Source organism: Lygodium microphyllum, chromosome 19 (genome assembly GCF_053477565.2).
Source record: "Lygodium microphyllum isolate KBCC chromosome 19, Lygodium_microphyllum_v1.1.10, whole genome shotgun sequence".
Taxonomy (NCBI): Eukaryota; Viridiplantae; Streptophyta; class Polypodiopsida; order Schizaeales; family Lygodiaceae; genus Lygodium; species Lygodium microphyllum.
In genome coordinates, this window is record NC_141153.1 from 126,954,508 (window position 1) to 126,964,557 (window position 10,050).

At 41.7% G+C, this 10,050-nt stretch overlaps 1 pseudogene; it reads left to right on the forward strand.

Annotated features, from left to right (window-relative positions):
• Positions 1-1,693: 1,693 nt before the first annotated feature.
• Positions 1,694-9,801, forward strand: LOC148020356 (uncharacterized; annotated as a pseudogene).
• Positions 9,802-10,050: the final 249 nt, after the last annotated feature.

The window sequence follows — 10,050 nt, forward strand, 5'->3', positions numbered from 1 at the left end:
GAAATCCCAGGTTTAGGTTAGGTATGTCTGAGGGAGGTATGAGTAGTCGTTGCCTCCTATAAAGACATTGCCAGCCATCGAAAGACCTATTTTTAGAAGGCAATTCTAGTGACCCTGTTCTGCTAGCCTGCTAGGCAGCCATTCTAGGAGTTCTTGTTAGTTGTGAGACAGTTAGAGAAGGCTGCCAGAGAAAAAATGATGATGATAGAGAGGAAAAAAAAACCCCGAATATCTCAACGAAAATAAATATATACAAAGGTGTGTAAAAAGGGGTTTTAGCCCCTATAAAAATAGAAATGAAATGAAATGAAAATTTATAAGCAGTTGCTCATCGCCTTGCGAAGGCTTGGTAGGTTCCTGGGGACGAGTCAGACCCGGGGCCAATGCCTTGTCTTTCTAGGGGTGGCATCTCGCTGGAAAAGAAGAAAGTAAGGAAGATTGGAGCGAAAATAAAAGTGAGCATCAGAAAAGGATTAAGTGTCGCCTCGCGAGGGCTTGGTAGGTTCTTGGGTACCGAGACAGGACCCGAGGTCGATGCCCTATTCTCCTTGGGTCACTACGCTCAGCTCCCTCCTTTTTACATGCCCGAGTATGGGGGAATAAAAACCTAAAAGAAGAAATGTGCTAAAAGAAAATACTTATTGATCAGGCTATAGGACTCCTCACCTAGTAGGAGCTTTTGGGTGTGTTGTCCTTAGTTAGGTAGGTAGTTCAAACCACCACTTAGGGAGACTTCTTTGATAGTTCTTTTTAGTTTGGCCATGTTGGAGCAGTCGGTTAATGACTAGCTTCGGACCTTCTATCAGATTATGCTAGGCCTAATCCTTGTGGATTTCATGCCTAGGTTTTGTCAAGGGGTAGGGTGAGCATTGTGCTATGTTTTAATATGTATCTATTTTGTATCAGCTTGATGCTTCCTTTGGTTGTTTTGTGCAAATCTGTTGTGGGATTCGATGAGTTAAGTCGCCCTATCCCGTGGTCGCCAATGAGAGCGGAGTTTTGAGCCCAAAATGTGCCTAAAATTTGCCAAAAAATCCGAAATTTAGAAGAAAAATCTTCAACATGGAAGGCGGCGGCTGTAGTTAGGACGATTTTAAGCACCAAGTGAAAGACGGATTTCAAAAGGCGCCCGAGCGACGCTTGTGGATTTTTGATAATTTTTTCGACTACCGTGTGGGACACTGGGAGCTGCCAGTCAGTGCGGGATGCCGAGACTGATGCGCAGGATTTTTCAGAGGTCAAATCGGAGTCCGAATGCGAAAGTTGCTAGAAATTGCCAAGAATGAAAAGGTGGACAAAAATTAAGGCCAAGAGGGGTACCCCCCCCCCCCTCATTTTTTTCATGGCGTGGCGGCAGCATGGTGACGTCTAATTAGCGCTGAAAAAAACGCCCTGCCCCCCTTCCCCCCCCCCCCCACAAAATCAAGCATAGAGCATACAAATAACCCATACAACAGATCATAGCCGGCAAATCCTCCTTCTTCCCTGATCCTATCGCCACCCTTCACACGAGATATGGTTGAATAAATGGAGAGATCAGAATCTAGTCTTTCTCTCTCCTCCCTCTCTCTCCTCTCTATGGGCTGTTCATGCGCACTATCTTGAAGGAGGAATCGGGAAGGAGATTAAAGGAACCGATGATGGGGATTGATGGAAATGTTGAAGATTGATGTGCAGCATTGGATTGAGAGCAATGGAGGCTCCTCCACTGGTAACGCAGTCATTTAATGCGTCTCGGGTTTCGTAAAAACATGGTATGACTTTTTTTATGAAGAAAATGAAGGGTTTTTGGTATTTTATGATGGTAGTGATGTTCTTATTTGATGAAAATTTGTTTGAGTGCTGGTTACATCATGATTAATTGCTATTTATAAAAAAATTTTGATTTTGCAATGATTTACATGCGCTATTTAATTCCCGTAAAACCCGAAATGCAGTTTTTAAGTGGTAAAATGATAGTTTTATCGTTTTGGATAGATAAAATGTATTTCTATGGGGAAAAAAATGAAAAATAAATTGAATGTTAATATGTTGAAGTGATTGGAACAAGAAAAATCAGAAAATAGCATATTTTATTGACCAATAAATCAAGAAAATGGAAAAAATAAGAGAAAAATAGAAATACGCTTCACAAAAATAAGGAAAAATATAATGAGTGTTTGTGGATGTATGGTAGTGGCAAAGCATAAGATTTAGCCTCATTTTTCCCTATCTCTTTGTCAAAGTCTGTGATTTACCGCTTTTCATACATCAAAACATGACAAAATGAACCTTTACACCTATGCAACGAAAGCAATATCTAAACGTAGGGGGTGGAATGTTTGAATGGTGCGATTTGCGTGCTGATTGTTACTGATTTTTTGATGTATATCATGACATAGAGTTTGTTGTATTTTAATTAAGAGGATAGTAGCACGAGTGTTGTCTCGGTGCTATCCTTACATCGTCGCAACGAGTTAGTGAATGAGCATTGGAAAGCCTGGTCGTGCACAACACATTTCTGATTGAAAATTAGGTTTGAGCACTTTAGAATCATCCACTTTTTCATGTGCATGTCAACCGTGGTATCAGAATACAAAGGACTGGATGCATATCACCTGTTTTCGATTACGATGACCCACGCTTGAGTATGGAAAGACAACCTAAACCGTAGGATAGATGTTTGTTTCTTGGGGACTTATTTGGAAAGGACACATGGTATCTCCTGGAATACTTTCAAAATGAAAGAGTGGAGTTTGTTCGTTTGTTCTATATGTTGAGCAGCGCATCAAGGGGCCAATCCCTGCGATGTAGGAGAGGTGCAGTGGGGCCACGGTGATTCCACTGAGAGGTTGCCTCCCATGTATGTGAGTATCGTGGCATTTATTGCCAATGTGTATGGGTTCTCCCTCTATGAAGTTTATAGAAAGGGAAACGTTGGACTACAAAACTATAAACACATAGATTAGGCTTTAGGACAGTTCATTCTTTAGCAGCAGATAGACGCTCCTGGCTCGCGAGGCCGTGTTGGTGTGTTTGTCTGTTATGAGCATGAGGTCCAGCTAGTGCTATAGCCAGTGCCAGCCGATTTGAGGTCCCTTCAGATATACAGATGCAGATTGGGCTGGTAGTATGTCTGATAGAAGATCTACCAATGGATACATGTTCTCTCTTAGTAGTGCAGCAGTTACTTGGAGCAGCAAAAAGCAATCTACAGTTGCTTTGTCGAGAAAAGAGGCTGAGTATAGAGGTGTTGCCGTTGCAGCATGTGAGGTAGTATGGCTGAAAAAGTTATTGGTTGATTTAGATGTGCAGGTGGAAGGTCCAATTGTCATTTATTGTGACAACATGACTAGTATATAGTTGGCTAGGAACCATGTGTTCCATGCCAGGAAAAAACATATTGAGGTATACTAGCACTTTGTGAGAGAGAAGGTACTAGCAGGTGAGATTGAGTTGGTGTATGTCAGCACACAGGATTAGATAGCTGACATCTTCACAAAGGCATTGGGTACAGAGAAGCTTCAAAAGTTTCGAAGCTTACTTGGAGTTGCAGAGATGCAGTTGAGCTTAAGGGGGAGTGTTGAGATGACAAGCTCAACACATGGAGACATTAATGATGGACCACCCGGTTAGATGGGTCCACACGTCTACACTTAGCACATCAGTGGTCATTATGACTCTCACATGGCCACTGACTCATTACTTATTATATTCAGGTTATTACACCTATTTACAGCTAGCATAGTTATAGCACCAGTCGACTAGTGTAGTCAGTTATGCATTGTTTGACTTAGTAGGCCACTTTCCTTTATGTTGTATCTTATCTATACTTTGTGTACATTGTAAAGTGTGTGAAAGAAGAAGAAGAAATCAGCAAGAAAACGTTTTGGCCTCCATCTCTCTTCTTGTCTCTTGAGTGAGCTTCTCCTTGTGCATTTTGTGTGTTCGGCGCAGCATCTTGAGCAAGTCCCCCCATCACGCGATTCTTGACATGGGTAGCCTTAAGAAGACACTCAGGGAATAATTTTATATTGAGGATACTAGTTTGATTATGCGCAAGACTTTTCAGGAATGGGTTATATAACCTAATAAGGGTCTTGTGGCTACATAATTGTTAAGAGAATTTGAAAGTCGATTTGAGCAATTGGATCTCGCAAAACAGCAAGCTCTTGCAAGTCAGAAAATTCAATTGTTTCTACAGATAGCTGATCCTGAGCTTGAAGAGAAGCTTGATGATTTGCTGGAGGATCAAACTATAGAGACAGGTTTGAAAACAGAGTGGAGACATGTCAAGGAAGTTGTTGCTGCGCGTGTGAAGAAGCATAGAAGAAGAGAAAGATTGCATGTCTCTAGCTTGCCCACTGTTACAGGCAAAACAGTTGAAGTATCCAGTAAGCCACCCGCTTCTGTGGCTAATCCTATGGTTGTACTTGCTATTGTTCCCTCTATTAGGAAGATGTCTTGGATGAATTGGTCAAAGGGATGCAAGATCTTCAATTGAAGGTTGCAAAATTGGATGAAAAAGGACAAGAGAAAAGGGGATAGGCAGTAGCCCGTAAACTTGGAAAAAGATGTATGTGGTGTGACAGTTTGCAGCATGAGAGAAAGGGTTGTGCTACCTATCAGGAGGCCTTGGCATGACAGCTCATCTTTTGGAAAGATGCCAAGATCCATGCACAAGAAACGGGATTGCCTCTTACTTTGAATTTTGGAAAGGGAGTTATGCAGAAGTTATTGGAAGACTTGGCTGCCCGAAATGCTTATGCTGCGGTACATGCTTGTACTTTTGGTTTACAGTTGGATAGAATGCATGGCCAAGTGATGGTTGTTCCAAAGGCTGAAATATGGACACATGCTTTACATGCACTTGAAAAGAGAAAGGTCACTGATAGTGAAATGTCTCATGCAGGGCAAGACATTCGTTGCATAACTGGTTGGGAATCACTGGTAGATGCATATTCAATGTATGTATATTTAGCAAAGATACAAAACATGGATGTACTTGTGGAAGAAAAACGAAAAAGAGATGAAGATATTGCAGGGACATCTAAAAGAATGACAAGAAGAAGTGTGGATCAGCCTAAAGCTGCAAGGTGTTATGGAAGAGGTCAGTCAGGAGCAAAAACAGGATAACAAACAAGAGGGCAAAAAGAAGGGCAAGCAGCCAGGATATAAGTTGCAATCTGACATTGAGACAGCCACAGATCTTAAGAAGTTTCTTAAAGAACGGATCTTAAACAGTCACGTGGAATTTACCTTGGGAGAGGTTCTTGGCATTGCTAAGCGAGAATTTCAGGATGAGATCATTGACATAATTAAAAGGAAGCATCAGTTTCTTGGTGATACCACTAGTGCATTGCTGCAATTTGAAGAGGAAATTGGTTTGTTGGGTATTCGGGCTGAATATGAGCATGAAGTAAGTACAGGATTGTCTATGCAGGATGCTACTAATCAATGGACAGCAAGTGGAAAAGAGAAGAAAGTGGCTGAAAATGCATTGTCTTGTAGCAATATGCATGGTGGAGTAAGACACATGCAACAATATGGCGAAGAGACTCTAGGATTTATTCCTCGAAGTCACTAAACAAGAAATCATTGGGCTAGAGCTACCATTGAAACGGTAGTGAAAATACGGAAACGTGAAACTCCTTGTGTTGCTTTACTTGACCATGGGTCTGAGAATAATGTCATTGAGTGGCGATTGTATGAAAATAGTGTATGGCCTATAGACATTGATCATGGTTCGCGAATGCACTACAAGGGTACACACATATAGCGACGCTAAGTAGCGACGTTTTTTTTTTCAGCGTCGCTATTTACGTCGCTAATCCTCGAAATATTTTAAGTCAAAAAATGCATCAGTATTAGCGTCTCTATTAGCATCACTATCTGTGTCACTAAAAACGTCGCTATTAGTGTCGCTATTTAGCAACGCAAATAGCGACGTAAATAGCGACGCTAATAGCGACGACTTACTCTGGTAACATTTTGCGGAAACCCGAATGTTTCTTTCAAACCCACACACGAACTGCAGAAGCAAGGCGAAGGCAGAGAAAAAGAGAAAGGGAGCTGAGCAAGAGAGGGAGGTGGGCAAGGGAGGTGAGCAAGGAAGCAAGCCGCGAGCCGCATGCGAGGAGAGGAGCGTCGCCCATACGAAGAGGTCGTGGAAGAAGAAGAGAGCACGATGGTATGCCCTGTTTTGGTTTCTTTACAATCTTTGTTTTGCTTTGCAATGTAGGTTAGAAAGTGTTGGTTTCTCTTCGATCTTTGTGTTGCTTTGTGTTGCTTTGCAATGTAGGTTAGGAAGTGCTGAAAGAGAGAGAAATGGAAGCGAGTGTTTTTAAATTTTTTCTCGTGTTGGTTTTTATTCTTTGCAATGTAGGTTAGAAAGTGTTGGTTTTTCTTCAATCTTTGTGTTGCTTTAATTTGCAATGTAGGTTAGGAAGTGTTGAAAGAGAGAAATGGAAGAGAGTGTTTTTATATTTTTTCTTGTGTTGGTTCTCTTCAATCTTTGCAATGTATATAGGGTAGGAAGTGTTGAAAGAAAGAGAAATGGAAAGGAGTGTGAAGGGGGATGCTTGTTTTGCTTGATTATAATTTTAGAGAGAGAGTGAGAGAGATAGAGATGTACAGAAAGAGAAATGAGATGCTTGTTTTGTTTGGATTGTATCTTTTGCAAGATCTTTCTAAACTACATATTCATCCACAATTATATTTCTAGATGTAGAAATATTTCTTTTTCTAGGATCATAAAAGTAAAATGCTTTAGTGATGTTATTATTACTCATGAGAATACGTTTGAGAGATTTAGAGTCTAATTTCTTTCTATGAGCATAAGTAATGCTTCCAAAAACTTTCAAACAACTCACTACTAGCGTTTGACCAATAAAGGCTTCAAAAGGAGTTGTGCCTTTCAAGGCATAGTGGAAGATCTATTAACTGTTATAAAAATATATGTGTGTGAGCATAGTTTAGAGCCGACCTCAAAGATACATAAGTTTAGAGCCGAACTCAAAGAGATAGGTACAAAAAATTTTTAAAAAAGACCTAAAATATATATAGTGGAGTGGTCCCAATATACAATATAGAATCGTTATTAAATTATCATTCCATTACATCGCAGTCAAGATATCTAGCACTCACGACCAACATGGTGGGGATCGTGAGGCTTGGCTCAATCAATGTGTCCCCTGTCCATGCACGCAATGAAAATTGGTCATTCGTCGGAAACGTTGTTTGTCCATAGAGCATGTGCAACGGTATGGAGAGTTTCGAGTTGAGATAATCGACCAAGTAGTCTTGAATTACGAGATTGCGATAAGTTCTCTTTCATTACTATATGACATGTAATTGATTTAAGTATAACAGTTTGGGGTTATCTTAGAAGTTAGCTCCTTAACGTCCTTTACAGGGTCAGGGCCATGTCGATACATTGCAGTCTGCAGATCTCTTGCGTCCAGTAAGACGGGTTCATCCGCGCTCTATACAAATGTCGTCCGAGATAACTAACTGTCTCATAGAAGGTGATAACTCTCAACCCCCTTCTATGGGTGAGAATCCTAGAGACATGGACGATCCTCCTGCTTTTTTGGAGCCCGAGTTAGAGGACATGATCGAATCATTGCTTCCAACGGACTCAGAATCCCAAGATCCTTTAATTGCGGAGGCTGCCATTCCATTGTATGATGGGAGTCGGGTATCCCGTTTGAAGACACTTCTTGCATTGTTGAGCATAAAAACAAAGTATGGATGGATTGATGCAACTGTGGCATAGCTATTCAGGTATATTATGATGTGTATGATTCTTTATTGAAAGCCATTAAAATGTGCTATGTAGTACTCTAATAACGTGCTTCATTGCAATTTGTAGAACGTTGAAATCTTACATTTTGCCTACCCAAAACACGATGCCTGAGTCTCGTGATGATGCAAGACAAGTGCTGTGAAAGCTAGGCATGGATTATAATTGCATTCATGCTTGCCCCAATGATTGTGTTCTCTTATGGGGAGAGTTTGAATTGTTGGCCATATGTCCCAAGTGCGGTGCGGACAGGTATCGAAATGACTTGCAAGGACAGACTGTTCCGCAGAAGGTTTTGAGGCACTTTCCGCTGATATCGCGTGTTTGTTACATTTTTTGGACCAAGAGTTTTGCAAAGTTGACTACATGGCATGCGGAAAATCGTTCCATTGATGGTGTACAGTGTACACCAGCTGACTCAGAAGCATAGCATCACATTGATGAGACTTTCCCTGACTTTGCAAAGGAGGCAAGGAATCTATGATTCGGTCTTGCCATGGATGGGGTAAATCCTTTTGGTTTATGTTCCACCTCCTATAGTGTATGGCCCGTGGTCCTTGTTAACTACAATATACCGCCATGGCTTTCCACCAAGAAAGGACAACTTTTGCTCAGCTTGCTTGTGCCTAGACGATACAAAGTCAAGAATATGGATGTCTACCTCTCTCCACTGATTGATGAGCTAAAGGAGTTGTGGGAGGGAATTGTAGTGGAGGACATGAGCAAACATATTGGTATAGGCGATCCGGAACTATAAGGGCAATTCTTATGTGGACCATGCATGACTTTCCAGGTTATGGAGAATGCTCTTGTAAAGTGTGTTTTCTTATTTTGCTAGTTTTATTTGAGCGATGTTGGTGTTATGACATGCCTCATTGTACATGTGTGTTTTGCAAGGCTAGTCACGTTAGGTTACCATGCATGTCCTTTGTGTGGACCAAGGTTGGATTCTCATATGTCAAAATCTATGAAGAAAATGGTATTTGAGGGACATCGGGCTTTTTTGCCAGAGGATCATGTCATGAGAGAAGGATTTCTCGGTCGCCCTCCTGTGAGAATGAACGCACTGAGCTGGTTTGATCACAGGATGGTGGACCAAGACTCGCTTCCTAGTGGAATGCGACGCTTCTCAATTTTCTATGAGTTGACTTATTGGAAAAAACTGAAAATTAACCACCTTTTAGATCCCATGCACATTTTTAAGAATGTGGGTAGCTTGCTATGGGACCACCTCACTGGGCAGCGAGACACACTAGGAGCGAGGATGGATTTGAAAGCAGTGGGAAAGATGGAACCATATTGGCCTGTAAGTGGCATCGCGACGGTCGAGTGTAATTGTTGCACGCTCCTTGGGTTTTGTCTGGCAATGAAGTGTGACGAGTAAAGGAAAACATCAAGTCCTTTCGCACGCCGACTGGCCTAATGCGTTCTCTCAAGACAACATTCACAAAGAATGACCAACTGACAAGACTCAAATCCCATGATTGGCATAAGATGTGTCATGTATATACAGTATGAGGCTGCGTATGGCATGATTTTGCATATTAGATTTCAGAATCTCCGTTTGTTTATACACAATATTAATTACATGGTTGTCACAGTTCGTATTGCCGATCACAATCGCGGGGTCTCTGACATCGGAGGTACGGACATCCATTTACAAATTGTCCGAGTTGGTTCAGTTTGTCTCCCAAAAAGAGATTCACACATCATCGATTGAATCCGCGAAATGCATGGCAGTAGAGACGGCTTATCTTTTGGAGAAGTATCTTCCCATTAGCATGCTCACGATACAAACCCATCTTCTAGTGTATATTGTAGATGAATTGCAGGTTGCAGGTCCAGTCCATAGTCGATGGATGTCTTTCCTTGAATGGTTCATGAAGACCTTAAAGGGATTTGTGTGATAACGGGCTCGTCCTGAGGGTAGCATGGCTGAAAGTTGTTTAGTGTTGGAAGCCTTGGTGTACATTTCTGAGTGGTTGTCCACTGTGGACCGGGACAAAGGCTTGATATGATCACTTAAGGAGGATGATCGTCTGAATGGAGATGTCCTAGTGGGAAACGGAATAGAGAAGAAGATGGACGCATCCATGGAGTCCAAGGTGAACCGATTTTGTATGCTACATAGTGCTACGATGGAGAAGTGGCTGCAACGGTATGAGGATGCTCGAGCTGAGCGAGAGTCTGCAAGATCTAACTTTTGACGGAGTACGCGGAAATGGCCCATTCGATATCCAAAGGGCTTAGAGGAGATGCCTCTACTC